Source organism: Pseudophryne corroboree, chromosome 9, assembly GCF_028390025.1.
Source record: "Pseudophryne corroboree isolate aPseCor3 chromosome 9, aPseCor3.hap2, whole genome shotgun sequence".
NCBI lineage: Eukaryota > Metazoa > Chordata > Amphibia > Anura > Myobatrachidae > Pseudophryne > Pseudophryne corroboree.
Window position 1 is genome coordinate 287,491,781 of NC_086452.1, and position 23,167 is coordinate 287,514,947.

At 46.6% G+C, this 23,167-nt stretch overlaps 1 protein-coding gene across 1 annotated transcript in view; it reads left to right on the forward strand.

The window, feature by feature from the left end:
- Positions 1-23,167, forward strand: part of SHISA8 (shisa family member 8) — an 802,771-nt gene that overhangs the window by 592,953 nt on the left and 186,651 nt on the right. The window lies entirely within an intron of this gene.

Sequence of the window (23,167 nt, forward strand, 5' to 3'; positions counted from 1 at the left end):
TCTGAGCCCAGACTCAGGTTTTCCCGCTACAATTGGATCACAGAATATTTAAAAATTTAGTTTTCTTGAGTCAGAACCTGCATGTTTTGGATGTCCTCTTAGTCAGATCTCACGTGTTTTGGATTCCATATAAATGTCTCTTCCTTGTGATTGGGCACCATTTCACACTGGAGAGTTGAAGAAGAGTTGTAAAACAGGGCTGGATCACTGTGTAAAAAATAAAATCCCACACTATTAGCACATCAGGGCCCCATTAGTGTGCTATTAGGAGGGACTGAGGAGTTAGTTTAGCCTTACAGCTTTATTTATATAATAACAAGAGGTGTAGGTGCCTGGGAAGGGTGACTTGCTGCAGGCATTATTTTCAGTTCATGTATGTGTGTTTGTCACACACACTCATAGCTGGATTAAGGCTTCGGGCAGCCTGGGGTACTTAAGACAGGGGGGCCCTAAAACCTAAAATTAAAATCATAATATCTTCAATCACAACAAAGAAAATTAAAATTTGGTGGTAAATTTGAAAGTGTCTTTCAGACTAATCCATCTTAAATGGAATATTTATAATTATTTAATATTTTACACAAAAATAATAATATACAATATTTTTTAATCAAAGTTTTTTTTAATAGTTTTGAAAGTAACGATACAAACTTTGTAGACTATGTAAAGTCTAAAACAAAACCCAGTAAAAATAAAAAGTGCAAATAAATAAAATATGTCCAAAGACTGTGCAAAATCTTAACAGATGAAATAAGTGACCTGACATTGGGGGTCATTCCGAGTTGTTCGCTAGCTGTTTTCGTTCACAGCGCAGCGATTAAGTAAAAAGGCGGCACTTCTGCACGTGCGTATGCGGCGCAATGCGCACGCGGGACATACTTTCACAACAGCCGAAGTACTTTCACACAAGGTCTAGCGACGCTTTTCAGTCGCACTGATGGCCGCAGAGTGATTGACAGGAAGTGGGTGTTTCTGGGAGGTAACTGTCCATTTTCGGGGAGTGTGTGGAAAAACGCAGGCCTGTCAGATACAAACGCAGGCGTGCCTGGGGAAACGCAGGCGTGGCTGGCCGAACGCAGGGCGTGTTCATGACGTCAAAACAGGAACTAAATAGTCTGAAGTGATCACAAGCTACAGTAGGAGTAGGTCTGGAGCTGCTCAGAAACTTCACAATCTTTTTTTGCAGCAGCACTGCGATCCTTTCGTTCGCACTTCTGCTAAGCTAAGATACACTCCCAGAGGGCGGTGGCTTAGCGTTTGCATGGCTGCTAAAAGCAGCTAGCGAGCGAACAACTCGGAATGAGGGCCATTGTATTTTCTCATACGTCCTAGAGGATGCTAGGGTCCACTTCAGTACCATAGGGTATAGACGGTTCCCGCAGGAGCCATGGGCACTTTAAGACTTTTTCAGAGTGTGAACTGGCTCCTCCCTCTATGCCCCTCCTCCAGACCTCAGTTTAGAAAATGTGCCCAGGCAGACTGGATGCACTCCAGGGAAGCTCTACTGAGTTTCTCTGAAAGACTTTATGTTAGGTTTTTTATTTTCAGGGAGGACTGCTGGCAACAGTCTCCCTGCTTCGTGGGACTTAGGGGGCAGAAGTAGGAACCAACTTCCTGAATAGTTTCATGGCTCTGCTTCTGGCTGACAGTATACCATTAGCTCCTGAAGGGTACTGAACACAAGCTGCGGCTATGCGCTCACTCCCACAGCCCGCCGTCACCCCCCTTACAGAGCCAGAAGTCAGAAGACAGGTGAGTGTACAGAAGAGGATCTTCAGTCATCGTGACGGCTAAAAGGTACCGCGCGGCGGGCGGGAACACTGCGTGCCATGCTACCCATCAACACAGGCACAGCAGGGTGCGCGGGGGTGCCCTGGGCAGCATGAACCTACTCAAAACTGGCTAACAAGGGGACATAAGATTGTGAGGCACAGTCCTACCCCCGCCAGTATAAAAAATAGCATGGAAAAGTCTGAGGGGAAACGCGCCATTACAGGGGCAGGGCTTCCCCCTCAGTCAGCGCCATTTTTTCTCCTAGCAAGCTGCAGAGAAGAACGCTGGTCCTCCTCCACTTCTGAACAAGTATCAGGGTGCAAAACAGGGGGCACAGTATAATTTGGTGCTGTATGTCACGATCCGGGTATCTGGACGCCATTAGCTGCCTTTCAGATGTCTCCTGAGGCTCGCTCAGCGTTCCAAGGCCGGTTCTCATCTGTGTCCACATACTGCACATTCCTCCTGTCACGCTGAGATGCTGTCACAGCGGCGCCATGTTTGAATCCTACATGGCGTCTCCCGTTCTCCGCGGCCTCCGCCGCCGCTCCTGTGTTATAGGTGCAGGTTGTCAGTGTGGTGTTCCATGCCTGCCGCGGTCTCCGTTGTCATCCACGAGTCTCAGCATACATTTGTCAGTCTGGCGTCTCCTGTCCTCTGTGGCCGGCGCCGCCATTACAGTTATGTTTCCACATGGTTTCCCAAGCCAGTTTTCCCTCCAAGTTCTAACATGGGCGCAGCCATGTTGGATCTAATCACATGCTTCAGTTCCTCCAATCCACTGCCTGGAAATCTGCATAATTGCCCAGCCAATACCTGCATTGCTGCAGGTATAAGTATCCTGTGCCTGGGCCAGGAAATGGTCAGTGCTTTGTTTGTCATACCTTGTTCCAGTCTCTCTCCTGTGGTTGTGTTTCCCGGTTACAGCTCCTGTCTCCAGCATCCACTAAAGAGACCCGCACCTGCCTACCATCCTGCGGTGCAGCCTGACTCTGCAGTCCTCCGTGGCTGATCCAGTTTCCAGCTTCCAGCTATTTCATCTGCTTCCAGCAGTATCCACTACCACCGGTAATCATCCTTCAACTCCTCTGTTTCCACGCTCCCTAGCATCTTATTATATTCACTCCGTGTTTCATCACCTGGCTGGTTCCACCCAGCATTTATTCAGTGACTTTATCATCTGGCTGATTCCATTCCACATCCACTCCGTGTCTTACCACCTGGCTGGTTCCATCCAGCAATTACAACAGCTGATTCAAGTTACCAACTTCATCTGTTCCATCTACTGGCATGTTCCTTGGATATCTTCACTACTACAGCCAGGCCTGGTAAGGTTATTCCATCTAAGGACTGTAACAGCTGTTCTTACCTACCTGTGTAACCATTTCATGGTCAGAGTGCTCCAGGAATCATATTATTTATCATTCCCATTATTTACCTTGAATGCTGTTTGTTTACACGGAGTCTGTTAATAAACTTTTATTTTGACTTTTACCTGGTTGTCATGGTCACACCTTCGGGTTTCCTTTTAACACTTACATGTCCAGGGGTCTGATTAAACCTCCCCGGTTTAAGTTCCTCTCAGCCCCTACAACTGAGGCTTTCTCCTGTCAGCCAAAACCCTCAGTTGTGACACTGTATGGTGAATTTGTCATTATAAAAGCGCTACAGGTCTGTGGGCATTTTGTGTTACACAGGGATTATATCACTAGTGCTGAGTTGTGAACTGACAAATCCTTTCTGTGTCCTTCTGACAGATTTTACTGTGGGTCTGTCCCCTATAAGTCCCGGAGTGTCTGTGGTGTGGTTGTGCACATGTGTGACATGTCTGAGGCAGGGAGCTCTTCCCCTGAGGGAGCCATTTTAGGGACACAGAGTTGTAATGTGGTGGCGCTGTCGGCACACCACGAGCCTGAATGGGTGAAAGAATTACGTGATAGTGTGAATCATATCAGTAAGAGATTGGATAAGCCTGAGTCTCATGCAGAAAACTGGAGAAAATCAGTGGAAGATATAATTTTTCATAGTTCTGCCTTTTCATCCACAGGGGATCCCTCTGGGTCACATAAGAGGCCATTTGCACAAATAGTACAAACTGATACCGACACGGACTCTGATTCCTGTGTCGACACTAGTGATTCCAGGGGAATAGATCCAAAATTGGCAAAAAGCACTCAATATATGATTGTTGCTATAAAGGAGGTCTTAGAAGTTACGGAAGCCCCTCCTTTACCTCAGGAGAAGGCATATTTCTCTAACGTCCTAAGTGGATGCTGGGGACTCCGTAAGGACCATGGGGAATAGCGGCTCCGCAGGAGACTGGGCACATCTAAAGAAAGCTTTAGGACTATCTGGTGTGCACTGGCTCCTCCCCCTATGACCCTCCTCCATGCCTCAGTTAGATCTTAGTGCCCGAACGAGAAGGGTGCACACTAGGGGCTCTCCTGAGCTTCTTAGTGAAAGTTTTAGTTTAGGTTTTTTATTTTCAGTGAGACCTGCTGGCAACAGGCTCACTGCATCGAGGGACTAAGGGGAGAAGAAGCGAACTCACCTGCGTGCAGAGTGGATTGGGCTTCTTAGGCTACTGGACATTAGCTCCAGAGGGACGATCACAGGCCCAGCCTGGATGGGTCCCAGAGCCGCGCCGCCGGCCCCCTTACAGAGCCAGAAGGCAGAAGAGGTCCGGAAAATCGGCGGCAGAAGACGTCCTGTCTTCTACAAGGTAGCGCACAGCACTGCAGCTGTGCGCCATTGCTCTCAGCACACTTCACACTCCGGTCACTGAGGGTGCAGGGCGCTGGGGGGGGGGCGTCCTGAGACGCAATAATAAACACCTTGGATGGCAAAAAATGCATCACATATAGCTCCTGGGCTATATGGATGCATTTAACCCCTGCCAGAATACATAGAAAAACGGGAGATAAGGCCGCCGATAAGGGGGCGGAGCCTATCTCCTCAGCACACTGGCGCCATTTTCCCTCACAGCTCCGTTGGAGGGAAGCTCCCTGTCTCTCCCCTGCAGTCACTACACTACAGAAAGGGTTAAAAAAGAGAGGGGGGGCACTAATTACGCGCAGTATTAAACATACAGCAGCTATAAAGGGAAAAACACTTATATAAGGTTATCCCTGTATATATATAGCGCTCTGGTGTGTGCTGGCAAACTCTCCCTCTGTCTCCCCAAAGGGCTAGTGGGGTCCTGTCCTCTATCAGAGCATTCCCTGTGTGTGTGCTGTATGTCGGTACGTTTGTGTCGACATGTATGAGGAGAAAAATGATGTGGAGACGGAGCAGATTGCCTGTAATAGTGATGTCACCCCCTAGGGGGTCGACACCTGAGTGGATGAACTGTTGGAAGGAATACGTGACAGTGTCAGCTCTGTATAAAAGACAGTGGTTGACATGAGACAGCCGGCTACTCAGCTTGTGCCTGTCCAGACGTCTCATAGGCCGTCAGGGGCTCTAAAGCGCCCGTTACCTCAAATGGCAGATATAGACGCCGACACGGATACTGACTCCAGTGTCGACGGTGAAGAGACAAATGTGACTTCCAGTAGGGCCACACGTTACATGATTGAGGCAATGAAAAATGTTTTACACATTTCTGATAATACGAGTACCACCAAATAGGGGTATTATGTTCGGTGAGGAAAAACTACCTGTAGTTTTCCTGAATCTGAGAAATTAAATGAGGTGTGTGATGATGCGTGGTTTTCCCCCGATAACAACTGATAATTTCTAAAATGTTATTGGCATTATATCCTTTCCCGCCAGAGGTTAGGGTGCGTTGGGAAACACCCCCTAGGGTGGATAAGGCGCTCACACGCTTGTAAGGGCTCTACCCTCTCCTGAGATGGCCGCCCTTAAGGATCCTGCTGATAGAAAGCAGGAGGGTATCCTAAAATGTATTTACACACATACTGGTGTTATACTGCGACCAGCAATCGCCTCAGCCTGGATGTGCAGTGCTGGCTTGGCGTGGTCGGATTCCCTGACTGAAAATATTGATACCCTAGATAGGGACAGTATATTTTTGCCTATAGAGCATTTAAAAGATGCATTTCTATATATGCGTGATGCACAGCGGAATATTTGCCGACTGGCATCAAGTTTAAGTGCGTTGTCCATTTCTACCAGTAGAGGGTTATGGACACGTCAGTGGTCAGGTGATGCGTATTCCAAACGGCATTTAGAAGTATTGCCTTATTAAGGGGAGGAGTTATTTGGGGTCGGTCTTTCAGACCTGGTGGCCACGGCAACAGCTGGGAAATCCACGTTTGTACCCCAGGTCGCCTCTCAACATGAGAAGACGCCGTATTATCAGGCGCAGTCTTTTCGTGGACAAGCGGGCAAAAGGTTCCTCATTTCTGCCCCGTGACAGAGGGAGAGGAAAAAGGCTGCAGAAATCAGCCAGTTCCCAGGAACAGAAACCCTCTCCCGCCTCTGCCAAGCCCTCAGTATGACGCTGGGGCTTTACAAGCAGAATCAGGCACGGTGGGGGGCCCGTCTCAATGAATTTCAGCGCGCAGTGGGCTCACTCGCAAGTAGACCCCTGGATCCTTCAGGTGATATCTCAGGGGTACAAATTAGAATTCGAGACGTCTCCCCCTCGCCGTTTCCTAAAGTAGGCTTTACCGATGTCTCCTTCTGACAGGGAGACAGTTTTGGAAGCCATTCACAAGCTGTATTCCCAGCAGGTGATAATCAAGGTACCCCTCCTGCAACAGGGTACGGGGTATTATTCCACACTGTTGTGGTACCGAAGCCGGCCGGCTCGGTGAGACCGATTCTAAATCTAAAATCTTTGAACACTTACATACAGAGGTTCAAATTCAAGATTGAGTCACTCAGAGCAGTGATTGCGAACCTGGAAGAAGGGGACTACATGATGTCTCGGGACATCAAGGATGCTTACCTTCATGTCAAAATTTACCCTTCTCACCAAGGGTACCTCAGGTTTATGGTACAGAACTGTCACTATCAGTTCAGACGCTGCCGTATGGATGGTCCACGGCACCCCGGGTCTTTACCAAGGTAATGGCCGAAATGATGATATTCCTTCGAAGGAAGGGAATTTTAGTTATCCCTTACTTGGACGATTCCCTGATAAGGGTAAGATCCAGGGAACAGTTGGAGGTCGGTGTAGCACTATCTCAGGTAGTGTTGCGGCAGCACGATTGGATTCTCAATATTCCAAAATCGCAGCTGGTTCCGACGACTTGTCTTCTGTTCCTAGGGATGATCCTGGACACAGTCCAGAAAAAGGTGTTTCTCCCGGAGGAGAAAGCCAGGGAGTTATCCGAGCTAGTCAGGAACCTCCTAAAACCGAACCAAGTCTCAGTACATCAATGCACAAGGGTTCTGGGTAAAATGGTGGCTTCCTACGAAGCAATCCCATTCGGCAGATTGCACACAAGAACTTTCCAGTGGGACCTGCTGGACAAATGGTCCGGGTCGCATCTTCAGATGCATCAGCGGATAACCCTGTCACCAAGGACAAGGGTGTCCCTCCTGTGGTGGTTGCAGAGTGCTCATCTTCTAGAGGGCCGCAGATTCGGCATTCAGGACTGGGTCCTGATGACCACGGATGCCAGCCTGCGAGGCTGGGGAGCAGTCACACAGGGAAGGAATATCCAGGGCTTATGGTCAAGCCTGGAGACATCACTTCACATAAATATCCTGAAGCTAAGGGCCATTTACAATGCTCTAAGCTTAGCAAGACCTCTGCTTCAAGGTCAGCCGGTGTTGATCCAGTTGGACAACATCACGGCAGTGACCCACGTAAACAGACAGGGTGGCACAAGAAGCAGGAGGGCAATGGCAGAAGCTGCAAGGATTCTTCGCTGGGCGAAAAATCATGTGATAGCACTGTCAGCAGTATTCATTCCGGGAGTGGACAACTGGGAAGCAGACTTCCTCAGCACGACCTCCACCCGGGAGAGTGGAGACTTCACCCAGAAGTCTTCCACATGATTATAAACCGTTGGGAAAAACTCGACAGGTATTGCGCCTGGTCAAGGGACCCTCAGGCAATAGCTGTAGACGCTCTGGTAACACCGTGGGTGTACCAGTCAGTGTATGTGTTCCCTCCTCTGCCTCTCATACCCAAGGTACTGAGATTGATAAGATGGAGAGGAGTAAGCACTATATTCGTGGCTCCGGATTGGCCAAGAAGGACTTGGTAACCGGAACTTCAAGAGATGCTCACGGAGGATCCGTGGCCTCTACCTCTAAGAAGGGACCTGCTCCAGCAAGGACCCTGTCTGTTCCAAGACTTACCGCGGCTGCGTTTGACGGCATGGCGGTTGAACGCCGGATCCTGAAGGAAAAAAGGCATTCCGGATGAAGTCATCCCTATCCTGATCAAAGCCAGGAAGGATGTAACCGCAAAACATTATCACCGCATTTGGCGAAAATATGTTGCGTGGTGCGAGGCCAGTAAGGCCCGACGGAGGAAATTCAACTGGGTCGATTCCTACATTTCCTGCAAACAGGAGTGTCTATGGGCCTGAAATTGGGGTCCATTAAGGTTCAAATTTCGGCCTGTCAATTTTCTTCCAAAAAGAACTAGCTTCAGTCCCTGAAGTTCAGACGTTTGTAAAAGGGGTACTGCATATACAGCCTCCTTTTGTGCCTCCAGTGGCACTTTGGGATCTCAATGTAGTTTTTGGGTTCCAAAAGTCACATTGGTTTGAACCACTTAAATCTGTGGAGTTAAGATATCTCACATGGAAAGTGGTCACGCTGTTGGCCCTGGCCTGGGCCAGGCGCGTGTCAGAATTGGCGGCTTTATCCTGTAAAAGCCCTTATCTGATTTTCCATTCAGACAGGGCGGAATTGAGGACTCGTCCTCAGTTTCTCCCTAAGGTGGTTTCAGCGTTTCACCTGAACCAACCTATTGTGGTGCCTACGGCTACTAGGGACTTGGAGGACTCCAAGTTGCTAGACGTTGTCAGGGCCCTGAAAAAATATGTTTCCAGGACGGCTGGAGTCAGGAAAACTGACTCGCTGTTTATCCTGTATGCACCCAACAAGCTGGGTGCTCCTGCTTCTAAGCAGACTATTGCTCGTTGGATTTGTAGTACAATTCAGCTTGCACATTCTGTGGCAGGCCTGCCACAGCCAAAAATCTGTAAATGCCCACTCCACAAGGAAGGTGGGCTCATCTTGGGCGGCTGCCCGAGGGGTCTCGGCTTTACAACTTTGCCGAGCAGCTACTTGGTCAGGAGCAAATACGTTTGTAAAATTCTACAAAATTGATACCCTGGCTGAGGAGGACCTGGAGTTCTCTCATTTGGTGCTGCAGAGTCATCCGCACTCTCCCGCCCGTTTGGGAGCTTTGGTATAATCCCCATGGTCCTTACGGAGTCCCCAGCATCCACTTAGGACGTTAGAGAAAATAAGAATTTACTTACCGATAATTCTATTTCTCGTAGTCCGTAGTGGATGCTGGGCGCCCATCCCAAGTGCGGATTGTCTGCAATACTGGTACATAGTTATTGTTACCAAAAAATCGGGTTATTGCTGTAGTGAGCCATCTTTTCTAGAGGCTCCTCTGTTATCATGCTGTTAACTGGGTTCAGATCACAAGTTGTACAGTGTGATTGGTGTGGCTGGTATGAGTCTTACCCGGGATTCAAAATCCTTCCTTATTGTGTACGCTCGTCCGGGCACAGTATCCTAACTGAGGCTTGGAGGAGGGTCATAGGGGGAGGAGCCAGTGCACACCAGATAGTCCTAAAGCTTTCTTTAGATGTGCCCAGTCTCCTGCGGAGCCGCTATTCCCCATGGTCCTTACGGAGTCCCCAGCATCCACTACGGACTACGAGAAATAGAATTATCGGTAAGTAAATTCTTATTTTTTATAAGGAAAAGAAAATTAACATAACTTTCCCTCCTTCTCACGAGCTAAATTCTCTCTTTGAGGGAGTTTGGGCAAACCCTGAAAAAAAATTTCAGATTCCCAAAAGAATTCAGGTTGCTTATCCTTTCCCGGAAGAGGACAGGAAAAGGTGGGAGTCACCCCCCGTTTTAGACAGTGCCCTTTCACGATTAACTAAAAAGGTGATTCTCCCTGCGCATGGGATGGCTTCACTAAAGGAGACGGCAGACCGCAAGTTGGAGACTACGTTAAAATCTATTTATGTGGCCAATGGTACGCTCCTCAGACCCACCATTGCCTGTGTGTGGGTGAGTAATGCGATCGAAAAATGGTCAGATAACTTGTCATCTGAAATTGACAGAATAGATAGAGACGAGATACTCCTAACGTTAGGTCATATAAAAGACGCTGCTGCATACATGCTAGAAGCCATGAAAGATATTGGGCTCTTTGGTCCAAAAGCCGCTACCATGGCAGTCTCAGCTCAGAGAGAAAAAACAAGGAAACACCTGGGCGCAGACAATTAAAAGTTCTGGGATATTAAAAATCTAATGACCTGATCAAGGACTGCTGCTTCACCTGAGAGGTCACTGTTACCTCCAAATATACAGAACAACAAAGAGATAAATGAAGCGCTATCCAGATCAGTACACATTTAAAACATGAAACATTTAATAAACATTACACACAAAACATTAATCACACGGCCTGTGTATTAAAAAATACCTTTAAAATAATATTTATCCCCGTGGCCACTTCTCAATTAATCAACTTAATCACTGCAGTATTAATCAACACAGTTCCTCACATTTGCATTTGCCGGATAGAGGCAGAAAAAAAGCTTTAAGATGTTAGAAGCTCCTATATGATCATAAAGCAATGTTTAGCTGCCAGTTCATAACATTTGCCAGATGGAAACGGGCTAGAAGATGTTAAAAAGCTCAATTAATGTCATATAGCAATATTCAGCTGTTAGCTCATAGCATTTGCCAGATGAGGAAAATAAGCTTAAAGATGGTAAAGATTCAAAGCATGCATGCAGATTGTTAGTGGAAAAGATGATTAATGATGGTCTCTGAGCAATCTCATTCCAGAGAAAATATTTATACTCAACAGTCCAGCGTGGCCACGCTTATGATTAAAACCAACACAACGTGTCTTCAGACCAGGAATCCAATTTGTAGGGTGACGTCTCACTCTTAATAATTACCACTCCGGTCCTCACGTGCTGGTGTTGGATAAGACAAGTCTCCGCCGTGGTTAGCACTCCTCTTACGCGTTTCTCCGCCTGTGTGCAGATCGGCGGCTTCTTCCAAAGAATAATGAATGAGGGTACATTAATATGAGACCGCTATTTATACGGAAGCCGGTGATGTTACTACTTCCTGGTTCCGTAGTGCACACATGCGCACAACGTGCGTTCCACTCATGCGTTCTATTCTATTCTATTGCCGATTCATAGATGATTTATTTTTCATTTGGGATTCAAATCAAGCACCTTTAATTCCATCATTATGGTCTCACGTTTACTAGTAATTACAACTGTGAAGGGATCACTTATTTGGATATAGCTCTCTCTGTTATTGATAATAAAATAGTCACAGAAACTTATGTTAAGGAAGTGGATCAGCACAAATTTTTAGATTATCGTAGCAATCATCTTAGGAAATGGTGTGATAATATTCCTAAGGGACAATTTATTCGCATGAAAAGGAATTGTTCGTCTATAAGTGGGTTTGAGCGACAAGCTTGCAGGTTATACAATTCATTTATTGAACAGGGATATTCAGAAGACATAGTGGCTAAAGCATATAAGGAGGTACAGGGAATAGAAAGAGAGACCTTATTCGCTGGACATACAAGTGAATCTAATGTTGATAAAGGGATAAAGGATAGGACAATGAATTTTATTACCCAATATAATTCCCATGCATCAGATATTAAAAATATTATAAGAAAGAATAGTCAATTATTGAAATTAGATTATCATGTAGGGGAGTGTATTACATTGGAGGGTGGTGTTACGTTTCGTAGAGCAGATAACTTAAAAGGTAAATTAGCACCTAGTCACTTTAAGAGAGTAATCACTCATTCTAAAAATGAGACTAAAGGAGGTAATTGGTTACCCACTAAGTTACCTGTTGGATTCCACAGATGTGGGAAAGAGAGATGTGAGACTTGTAAATATATGGATAAAAAAATCAGTTGATATAACATCTTTTGTTACAAAGGAGAGGTATGACATAAAGGATTTTCTTAACTGCAGCTCCAGTTATGTTATATATGTGTTGACCTGTGGTTGCGGAAAACAATATGTAGGACGCACCACAAGGTCATTACATATAAGGTTTATGGAACATAAACGTAATATCAATAATAAGGTTAAATCACATTGTTTATCAAACCATATATCTAACTGTCCAGATGGTACACGAGATAAAATTAAAATTAAAGGTATTGAACAGATTAGTGGTACACAGAGAGGTGGTGATCGCTTCAATAGGTTATGTAGGCGTGAAGCCTTCTGGATCTTTAGATTATGCACATTGAAACCACAGGGACTGAATGATACAGTTGAGTTGAATAATATATGATAGTAGGTAAATATCAAATTCCGTATTAATTATATTTAATCATCATTGGGATATCTGAATTGTATGTGTATATATTATAGTTGCATAAATTCAGGTTGATATGCACGTTTATATGTGAACCCTTATTAGGTTATTAAATTAGTAGATATCAGCGGTATAGAAAAAAGTTTTGGGATATACATAATATATAATATATGTTAAGTTTTTAAATAATTCATTATATTGTGTTTAAATAAGTACATGAACACTATTTTGATGATGAAAGGTACAGTTAAAAGTCGGATATGTATATGCTTCAGTAATACAATTAGGAAGCATTCTAACAATGATATAAAGTGGAACGCATGAATGGAACGCATATAGTGCGCTTGCGCTAGTGTGACTAATCACCTGATAACGATTAAGATTGAAGAGATGGAACGCATGAGTGGAACGCACGTTGTGTGCATGTGCGCACTACGGAACCAGGAAGTAGTAACATCACCGGCTTCCGTATAAATAGCGGTCTCATATTAATGTACCCTCATTCATTATTCTTTGGAAGAAGCCGCCGATCTGCACACAGGCGGAGAAACGCGTAAGAGGAGTGCTAACCACGGCGGAGACTTGTCTTATCCAACACCTGCACGTGAGGACCGGAGTGGTAATTATTAAGAGTGAGACGTCACCCTACAAATTGGATTCCTGGTCTGAAGACACGTTGTGTTGGTTTTAATCATAAGCGTGGCCACGCTGGACTGTTGAGTATAAATATTTTCTCTGGAATGAGATTGCTCAGAGACCATCATTAATCATCTTTTCCACTAACAATCTGCATGCATGCTTTGAATCTTTACCATCTTTAAGCTTATTTTCCTCATCTGGCAAATGCTATGAGCTAACAGCTGAATATTGCTATATGACATTAATTGAGCTTTTTAACATCTTCTAGCCCGTTTCCATCTGGCAAATGTTATGAACTGGCAGCTAAACATTGCTTTATGATCATATAGGAGCTTCTAACATCTTAAAGCTTTTTTTCTGCCTCTATCCGGCAAATGCAAATGTGAGGAACTGTGTTGATTAATACTGCAGTGATTAAGTTGATTAATTGAGAAGTGGCCACGGGGATAAATATTATTTTAAAGGTATTTTTTAATACACACGCCGTTTGATTAATGTTTTGTGTGTAATGTTTATTAAATGTTTCATGTTTTAAATGTGTACTGATCTGGATAGCGCTTCATTTATCTCTTTGTCAGCTCAGAGAGCGTTGTGGATTCGCCAATGGAATACTGACGCAGATTCCAAAACAAAATATGGAGGGTCTCCCGTATAAAGGTGAGGCCTTGTTTGGAGATGGGCTGGATATTTCAGACTCTGCGGCTATCGCTGGTAAGTCGACATTCTTGCCTTATGCTCCTGTGCCGGCGAAAAAGACACATCACTCTCAGATGCAGTCCTTTCAGCCCAACAGATACAAAAAGGGTAAAGGTTCCCCTTTCTTTGCAGGTAGAGGGAGGGGAAGAGGAAAAAAGTCCACAGCGTCCCCAGGATCACAGGAGCAGAAATCAACCCCTGCTTCTGCCAAATCTGCAGCATGATGCTTGGGCTCCCTTGTGGGAGTCTGCTTGGGTGGGTGCACGTCTGAAACTTTTCAGTCATTTCTGGGTTCAATCTGGCCTGGACCCATAGGTCTTGCAAATAGTGTCCCATGGGTACAAACTGGAGTTTCAAGACGTCCCCCCATGCCGATTTTTCAAATCGACCTTGTCAGCTTCTCTCCCGGACAGAGAAGAAGTAACAGCTGCAATTCAAAAATTATATCAGGATCAACTCATTGTCCTGGTGCCCTTGTCACAACAGGGAGAAGGTTTTTATTCAAGCCTCTTCGTAGTTCCGAAGCCGGACGGCTCGGTCAGACCAATTTTAAACCTGAAATCTCTGAATCTCTACCTGAAAAGGTTCAAGTTCAAGATGGAACCTCTGAGGGCAGTGATTTCAAGTCTGGAGGAAGGGGACTTCATGGTGTCAGTGGACATAAAAGATGCCTACTTACATGTCCCCATTTATCCTCCTTATCAAGCTTATCTGAGATTCGCAGTACAGGATTGCCATTACCAGTTCCAGACGTTGCCGTTCGGACTCTCCACAGCAACGAGGGTATTCACCAAGGTGATGGCAGAGATGATGGTCCTCCTTCGACAGCAAGGAGTCAATATAATCCCTAACCTGGACGATCTCCGGATAAAAGCGAGATCCAGGGAACGGTTGGTGCAGAACATTGCACTCTCCCTGTCCATACTCCAACAACACGGTTGGATCATGAATTTTCCAAAGTCGCAGTTGGAACCGACGACAAGATTGTCCTTTCTGGGGATGATACTGGACACAGAAGTACAGAGGGTATTTCTTCCAGTAGAAAAGGCTCTGGAAATCCAGAGAATGGTCAAACACATTTTGAAACCAACAAAAATGTCGATCCATCAATGCATTTGGTTGTTGGGAAAGATGGTAGCGGCCTATGAGGCCATACAGTTTGGCCGATTCCATGCCAGAGTATTCCAGTGGGACCTGTTGGACAAGTGGTCCGGATCCCACCTACACATGCACCAGAAGATAATCCTGTCTTCCAGAGCCAGGATTTCGCTTCTGTGGTGGCTACACAGTTCTCATCTACTAGAGGGACGCAGGTTCGGGATTCAGGACTGGGTCCTAGTAACCACGGATGCAAGTCTTCAATGTTCAGGCGCAGTCACACAGGGAAAAAACTTCCAAGGAAAATGGTCAAGTCAGGAAACCTGTCTTCACATAAACATTCTGGAATTGAGAGACATTTACAACGGCCTTCTACAAGCGGTACATCTTCTTCAAGATCAACCCGTGCAGATCCAGTCAGACAATGTAACAGCAGTCGCGTACATAAACCGTCAGGGCGGAACGAAAAGCAGAGCAGCAATGGCAGAGGTGACAAAGATCCTCCTCTGGGCAGAAAGACATGCAAAAGCTCTGTCGGCAATTTTCATTCCGGGAGTGAACAACTGGGAAGCAGACTTCCTCAGCAGACACGATCTCCATCCAGGAGAGTGCGGCCTCCACCAAGAAGTCTTCGCAGAGGTGACAAGTCTTTGAGGAGTTCCTCAAGTAGACATGATGGTGTCTCGTCTCAACAAGAAGCTTCAGAGATATTGTTCCAGGTCGAGAGACCCTCAATCAATATCAGTGGATGCACTGGTGTCACAGTGGGTGTTTCGGTCGGTGTATGTCTTCCCTCCACTTCCACTAATACCAAAAGTTCTCAAGCTCATATGAAGAACAAGGGTTCGAGCGATCCTCATTGTCCCGGACTGGCCAAGGAGGGCTTGGTATCCAGATCTTCAGGAGTTGCTCATAGAAGATCCTCGGCCTATTCCTCTTCACGAGGACTTGCTACAGCAGGGGCCGTGCGTGTATCAAGACTTACCGCGGCTACGTTTGACGGCATTGCTGTTAAGCGCAGGATCCTAGCCCGAAAGGGTATTCCCAAAGAAGTCATCCCCACTCTTATTCAGGCCAGGAAAGGAGTAACGTCTAGACATTACTGTTAGCGCTTTTCCTGGTAGTGCTGTCTGGTCACTTAAAAACGTCCTTCAATCATCATGTCACCTCTGGATATCAGGTAGCAATGCATTGCTGAGAAAACTCAATAAGACACGGACTCACGTTATGTCTCATAAGTAATCTGAATTTCTCTAACAGCCTAGTGGATGCTGGGGACTCCGAAAGGACCATGGGAATAGCGGCTCCGCAGGAGACTGGGCACAAAGTAAAAGCTTTAGGACTAGCTGGTGTGCACTGGCTCCTCCCCCTATGACCCTCCTCCAAGCCTCAGTTAAGATTTTGTGCCCGAACGAGAAGGGTGCAATCTAGGTGGCTCTCCTGAGCTGCTTAGAGTAAAAGTTTAAATAGGTTTTTTTTATTTTCAGTGAGACCTGCTGGCAACAGGCTCACTGCATCGAGGGACTAAGGGGAGAAGAAGCGAACTCACCTGCGTGCAGAGTGGATTGGGCTTCTTAGGCTACTGGACATTAGCTCCAGAGGGACGATCACAGGCCCAGCCATGGATGGGTCCCGGAGCCGCGCCGCCGGCCCCCTTACAGAGCCAGAAGAGTGAAGAGGTCCGGAAAATCGGCGGCAGAAGACGTCCTGTCTTCAATAAGGTAGCGCACAGCACCGCAGCTGTGCGCCATTGCTCTCAGCACACTTCACACTCCGGTCACTGAGGGTGCAGGGCGCTGGGGGGGGGCGCCCTGGGACGCAATGAAAATACCTTAAAAGGCTAAAAATACATCACATATAGCTCCTGGGCTATATGGATGTATTTAACCCCTGCCAGTTTTCCACAAAAAAGCGGGAGAAAGGCCGCCGAAAAAGGGGCGGAGCCTATCTCCTCAGCACACAAGCGCCATTTTTTCCTCACAGCTCCGTTGGAGGAAGGCTCCCTGACTCTCCCCTGCAGTCCTGCACAACAGAAACAGGGTAAAACAAGAGAGGGGGGGGCACTAAATTGGCATATTAATTAGAGATGAGCGCCTGAAATTTTTCGGGTTTTGTGTTTTGGTTTTGGGTTCGGTTCCGCGGCCGTGTTTTGGGTTCGAACGCGTTTTGGCAAAACCTCACCGAATTATTTTTGTCGGATTCGGGTGTGTTTTGGATTCGGGTGTTTTTTTCCAAAAACACTAAAAAACAGCTTAAATCATAGAATTTGGGGGTCATTTTGATCCCAAAGTATTATTAACCTCAAAAACCATAATTTACACTCATTTTCAGTCTATTCTGAATACCTCACACCTCACAATATTATTTTTAGTCCTAAAATTTGCACCGAGGTCGCTGTGTGAGTAAGATAAGCGACCCTAGTGGCCGACACAAACACCGGGCCCATCTAGGAGTGGCACTGCAGTGTCACGCAGGATGTCCCTTCCAAAAAACCCTCCCCAAACAGCACATGACGCAAAGAAAAAAAGAGGCGCAATGAGGTAGCTGTGTGAGTAAGATTAGCGACCCTAGTGGCCGACACAAACACCGGGCCCATCTAGGAGTGGCACTGCAGTGTCACGCAGGATGGCCCTTCCAAAAAACCCTCCCCAAACAGCACATGACGCAAAGAAAAAAAGAGGCGCAATGAGGTAGCTGACTGTGTGAGTAAGATTAGCGACCCTAGTGGCCGACACAAACACCGGGCCCATCTAGGAGTGGCACTGCAGTGTCACGCAGGATGGCCCTTCCAAAAAACCCTCCCCAAACAGCACATGACGCAAAGAAAAAAAGAGGCGCAATGAGGTAGCTGACTGTGTGAGTAAGATTAGCGACCCTAGTGGCCGACACAAACACCGGGCCCATCTAGGAGTGGCACTGCAGTGTCACGCAGGATGTCCCTTCCAAAAAACCCTCCCCAAACAGCACATGACGCAAAGAAAAAAAGAGGCGCAATGAGGTAGCTGTGTGAGTAAGATTAGCGACCCTAGTGGCCGACACAAACACCGGGCCCATCTAGGAGTGGCACTGCAGTGTCACGCAGGATGTCCCTTCCAAAAAACCCTCCCCAAACAGCACATGACGCAAAGAAAAAAAGAGGCGCAATGAGGTAGCTGACTGTGTGAGTAAGATTAGCGACCCTAGTGGCCGACACAAACACCGGGCCCATTTAGGAGTGGCACTGCAGTGTCACGCAGGATGTCCCTTCCAAAAAACCCTCCCCAATCAGCACATGATGCAAAGAAAAAGAAAAGAAAAAAGAGGTGCAAGATGGAATTATCCTTGGGCCCTCCCACCCACCCTTATGTTGTATAAACAAAACAGGACATGCACACTTTAACCAACCCATCATTTCAGTGACAGGGTCTGCCACACGACTGTGACTGATATGACGGGTTGGTTTGGACCCCCCCCAAAAAAGAAGCAATTAATCTCTCCTTGCACAAACTGGCTCTACAGAGGCAAGATGTCCACCTCATCTTCACCCTCCGATATATCACCGTGTACATCCCCCTCCTCACAGATTATCAATTCGTCCCCACTGGAATCCACCATCTCAGCTCCCTGTGTACTTTGTGGAGGCAATTGCTGCTGGTCAATGTCTCCGCGGAGGAATTGATTATAATTCATTTTAATGAACATCATCTTCTCCACATTTTCTGGATGTAACCTCGTACGCCGATTGCTGACAAGGTGAGCGGCGGCACTAAACACTCTTTCGGAGTACACACTTGTGGGAGGGCAACTTAGGTAGAATAAAGCCAGTTTGTGCAAGGGCCTCCAAATTGCCTCTTTTTCCTGCCAGTATAAGTACGGACTGTGTGACGTGCCTACTTGGATGCGGTCACTCATATAATCCTCCACCATTCTATCAATGTTGAGAGAATCATATGCAGTGACAGTAGACGACATGTCCGTAATCGTTGTCAGGTCCTTCAGTCCGGACCAGATGTCAGCATCAGCAGTCGCTCCAGACTGCCCTGCATCACCGCCAGCGGGTGGGCTCGGAATTCTGAGCCTTTTCCTCGCACCCCCAGTTGCGGGAGAATGTGAAGGAGGAGATGTTGACAGGTCGCGTTCCGCTTGACTTGACAATTTTGTCACCAGCAGGTCTTTCAACCCCAGCAGACCTGTGTCTGCCGGAAAGAGAGATCCAAGGTAGGCTTTAAATCTAGGATCGAGCACGGTGGCCAAAATGTAGTGCTCTGATTTCAACAGATTGACCACCCGTGAATCCTTGTTAAGCGAATTAAGGACTGCATCCACAAGTCCCACATGCCTAGCGGAATCGCTCCCTTTTAGCTCCTTCTTCAATGCCTCCAGCTTCTTCTGCAAAAGCCTGATGAGGGGAATGACCTGACTCAGGCTGGCAGTGTCTGAACTGACTTCACGTGTGGCAAGTTCAAAGGGCATCAGAACCTTGCACAACGTTGAAATCATTCTCCACTGCACTTGAGACAGGTGCATTCCATCTCCTATATCGTGCTCAATTGTATAGGCTTGAATGGCCTTTTGCTGCTCCTCCAACCTCTGAAGCATATAGAGGGTTGAATTCCACCTCGTTACCACTTCTTGCTTCAGATGATGGCAGGGCAGGTTCAGTAGTTTTTGGTGGTGCTCCAGTCTTCTGTACGTGGTGCCTGTACGCCGAAAGTGTCCCGCAATTTTTCTGGCCACCGACAGCATCTCTTGCACGCCCCTGTCGTTTTTTTAAAAATTCTGCACCACCAAATTCAAGGTATGTGCAAAACATGGGACGTGCTGGAATTTGCCCATATTTAATGCACACACAATATTGCTGGCGTTGTCCGATGCCACAAATCCACAGGAGAGTCCAATTGGGGTAAGCCATTCCGCGATGATCTTCCTCAGTTGCCGTAAGAGGTTTTCAGCTGTGTGCGTATTCTGGAAAGCGGTGATACAAAGCGTAGCCTGCCTAGGAAAGAGTTGGCGTTTGCGAGATGCTGCTACTGGTGCCGCCGCTGCTGTTCTTGCGGCGGGAGTCCATACATCTACCCAGTGGGCTGTCACAGTCATATAGTCCTGACCCTGCCCTGCTCCACTTGTCCACATGTCCGTGGTTAAGTGGACATTGGGTACAACTGCATTTTTTAGGAGACTGGTGAGTCTTTTTCTGACGTCCGTGTACATTCTCGGTATCGCCTGCCTAGAGAAGTGGAACCTAGATGGTATTTGGTAACGGGGGCACACTGCCTCAATAAATTGTCTAGTTCCCTGTGAACTAACGGCGGATACCGGACGCACGTCTAACACCAACATAGTTGTCAAGGACTCAGTTATCCGCTTTGCAGTAGGATGACTGCTGTGATATTTCATCTTCCTCGCAAAGGACTGTTGAACAGTCAATTGCTTACTGGAAGTAGTACAAGTGGGCTTACGACTTCCCCTCTGGGATGACCATCGACTCCCAGCGGCAACAACAGCAGCGCCAGCAGCAGTAGGCGTTACACGCAAGGATGCATCGGAGGAATCCCAGGCAGGAGAGGACTCGTCAGACTTGCCAGTGACATGGCCTGCAGGACTATTGGCATTCCTGGGGAAGGAGGAAATTGACACTGAGGGAGTTGGTGGGGTGGTTTGCGTGAGCTTGGTTACAAGAGGAAGGGATTTACTGGTCAGTGGACTGCTTCCGCTGTCACCCAAAGTTTTTGAACTTGTCACTGACTTATTATGAATGCGCTGCAGGTGACGTATAAGGGAGGATGTTCCGAGGTGGTTAACGTCCTTACCCCTACTTATTACAGCTTGACAAAGGGAACACACGGCTTGACACCTGTTGTCTGCATTTCTGGTGAAATACCTCCACACCGAAGAGCTGATTTTTTTGGTATTTTCACCTGGCATGTCAACGGCCATATTCCTCCCACGGACAACAGGTGTCTCCCCGGGTGCCTGACTTAAACAAACCACCTCACCATCAGAATCCTCCTGGTCAATTTCCTCCCCAGCGCCAGCAACACCCATATCCTCCTCATCCTGGTGTACTTCAACACTGACATCTTCAATCTGACTATCAGGAACTGGACTGCGGGTGCTCCTTCCAGCACTTGCAGGGGGCGTGCAAATGGTGGAAGGCGCATGCTCTTCACGTCCAGTGTTGGGAAGGTCAGGCATCGCAACCGACACAATTGGACTCTCCTTGTGGATTTGGGATTTCAAAGAACGCACAGTTCTTTGCGGTGCTTTTGCCAGCTTGAGTCTTTTCAGTTTTCTAGCGAGAGGCTGAGTGCTTCCATCCTCATGTGAAGCTGAACCACTAGCCATGAACATAGGCCAGGGCCTCAGCCGTTCCTTGCCACTCCGTGTGGTAAATGGCATATTGGCAAGTTTACGCTTCTCCTCCGACAATTTTATTTTAGGTTTTGGAGTCCTTTTTTTACTGATATTTGGTGTTTTGGTTTTGACATGCTCTGTACTATGCCATTGGGCATCGGCCTTGGCAGACGACGTTGCTGGCATTTCATCGTCTCGGCCATGACTAGTGGCAGCAGCTTCAGCACGAGGTGGAAGTGGATCTTGATCTTTCCCTAATTTTGGAACCTCAACATTTTTGTTCTCCATATTTTAATAGGCACAACTAAAAGGCACCTCAGGTAAACAATGCAGATGGATGGATTGGATACTAGTATACAATTATGGACGGGCTGCCGAGTGCCGACACAGAGGTAGCCACAGCCGTGAACTACCGCACTGTACTGTGTCTGCTGCTAATATATAGACTGGTTGATAAAGAGATAGTATACTCGTAACTAGTATGTATGTATAAAGAAAGAAAAAAAAACCACGGTTAGGTCACTGGTATATACAATTATGGACGGGCTGCCGAGTGCCGACACAGAGGTAGCCACAGCCGTGAACTACCGCACTGTACTGTGTCTGCTGCTAATATATAGACTGGTTGATAAAGAGATAGTATACTCGTAACTAGTATGTATGTATAAAGAAAGAAAAAAAAACCACGGTTAGGTCACTGGTATATACAATTATGGACGGGCTGCCGAGTGCCGACACAGAGGTAGCCACAGCCGTGGACTACCGCACTGTACTGTGTCTGCTGCTAATATATAGACTGGTTGATAAAGAGATAGTATACTCGTAACTAGTATGTATGTATAAAGAAAGAAAAAAAAACCACGGTTAGGTCACTGGTATATACAATTATGGACGGGCTGCGGAGTGCCGACACAGAGGTAGCCACAGCCGTGAACTACCGCACTGTACTGTGTCTGCTGCTAATATATAGACTGGTTGATAAAGAGATAGTATACTCGTAACTAGTATGTATGTATAAAGAAAGAAAAAAAAACCACGGTTAGGTGGTATATACAATTATGGACGGGCTGCCGAGTGCCGACACAGAGGTAGCCACAGCCGTGAACTACCGCACTGTACTGTGTCTGCTGCTAATATATAGACTGGTTGATAAAGAGATAGTATACTCGTAACTAGTATGTATGTATAAAGAAAGAAAAAAAAACCACGGTTAGGTCACTGGTATATACAATTATGGACGGGCTGCCGAGTGCCGACACAGAGGTAGCCACAGCCGTGAACTACCGCACTGTACACTGGTTGATAAAGAGATAGTAGTATACTCGTAACAACTAGTATGACGTCGGTATAAAGAATGAAAAAAAAACCACGGTTAGGTGGTATATAATACAATTATGGTTGGACGGACTGCCTGCCGAGTGCCGACACAGAGGTAGCCACAGCCGTGAACTACCGCACTGTACACTGGTTGATAAAGAGATAGTAGTATACTCGTAACAACTAGTATGACGACGGTATAAAGAATGAAAAAAAAACCACGGTTAGGTGGTATATAATACAATTATGGTTGGACGGACTGCCTGCCGAGTGCCGACACAGAGGTAGCCACAGCCGTGAACTACCGCACTGTACACTGGTTGATAAAGAGATAGTAGTATACTCGTAACAACTAGTATGACGACGGTATAAAGAACGAAAAAAAAACCACGGTTAGGTGGTATATATTATAATACAATTATGGATGGACGGACTGCCTGCCGAGTTCCGACACAGAGGTAGCCACAGCCGTGAACTACCGCACTGTACACTGGTTGATAAAGAGATAGTAGTATACTCGTAACAACTAGTATGACGACGGTATAAAGAACGAAAAAAAAACCACGGTTAGGTGGTATATATTATAATACAATTATGGATGGACGGACTGCCTGCCGAGTTCCGACACAGAGGTAGCCACAGCCGTGAACTACCGCACTGTACACTGGTTGATAAAGAGATAGTAGTATACTCGTAACAACTAGTATGACTATGACGACGGTATAAAGAAAGAAAAAAAAAACCACGGTTAGGTGGTATATAATACAATTATGGATGGACGGACTGCCTGCCGAGTGCCGACACAGAGGTA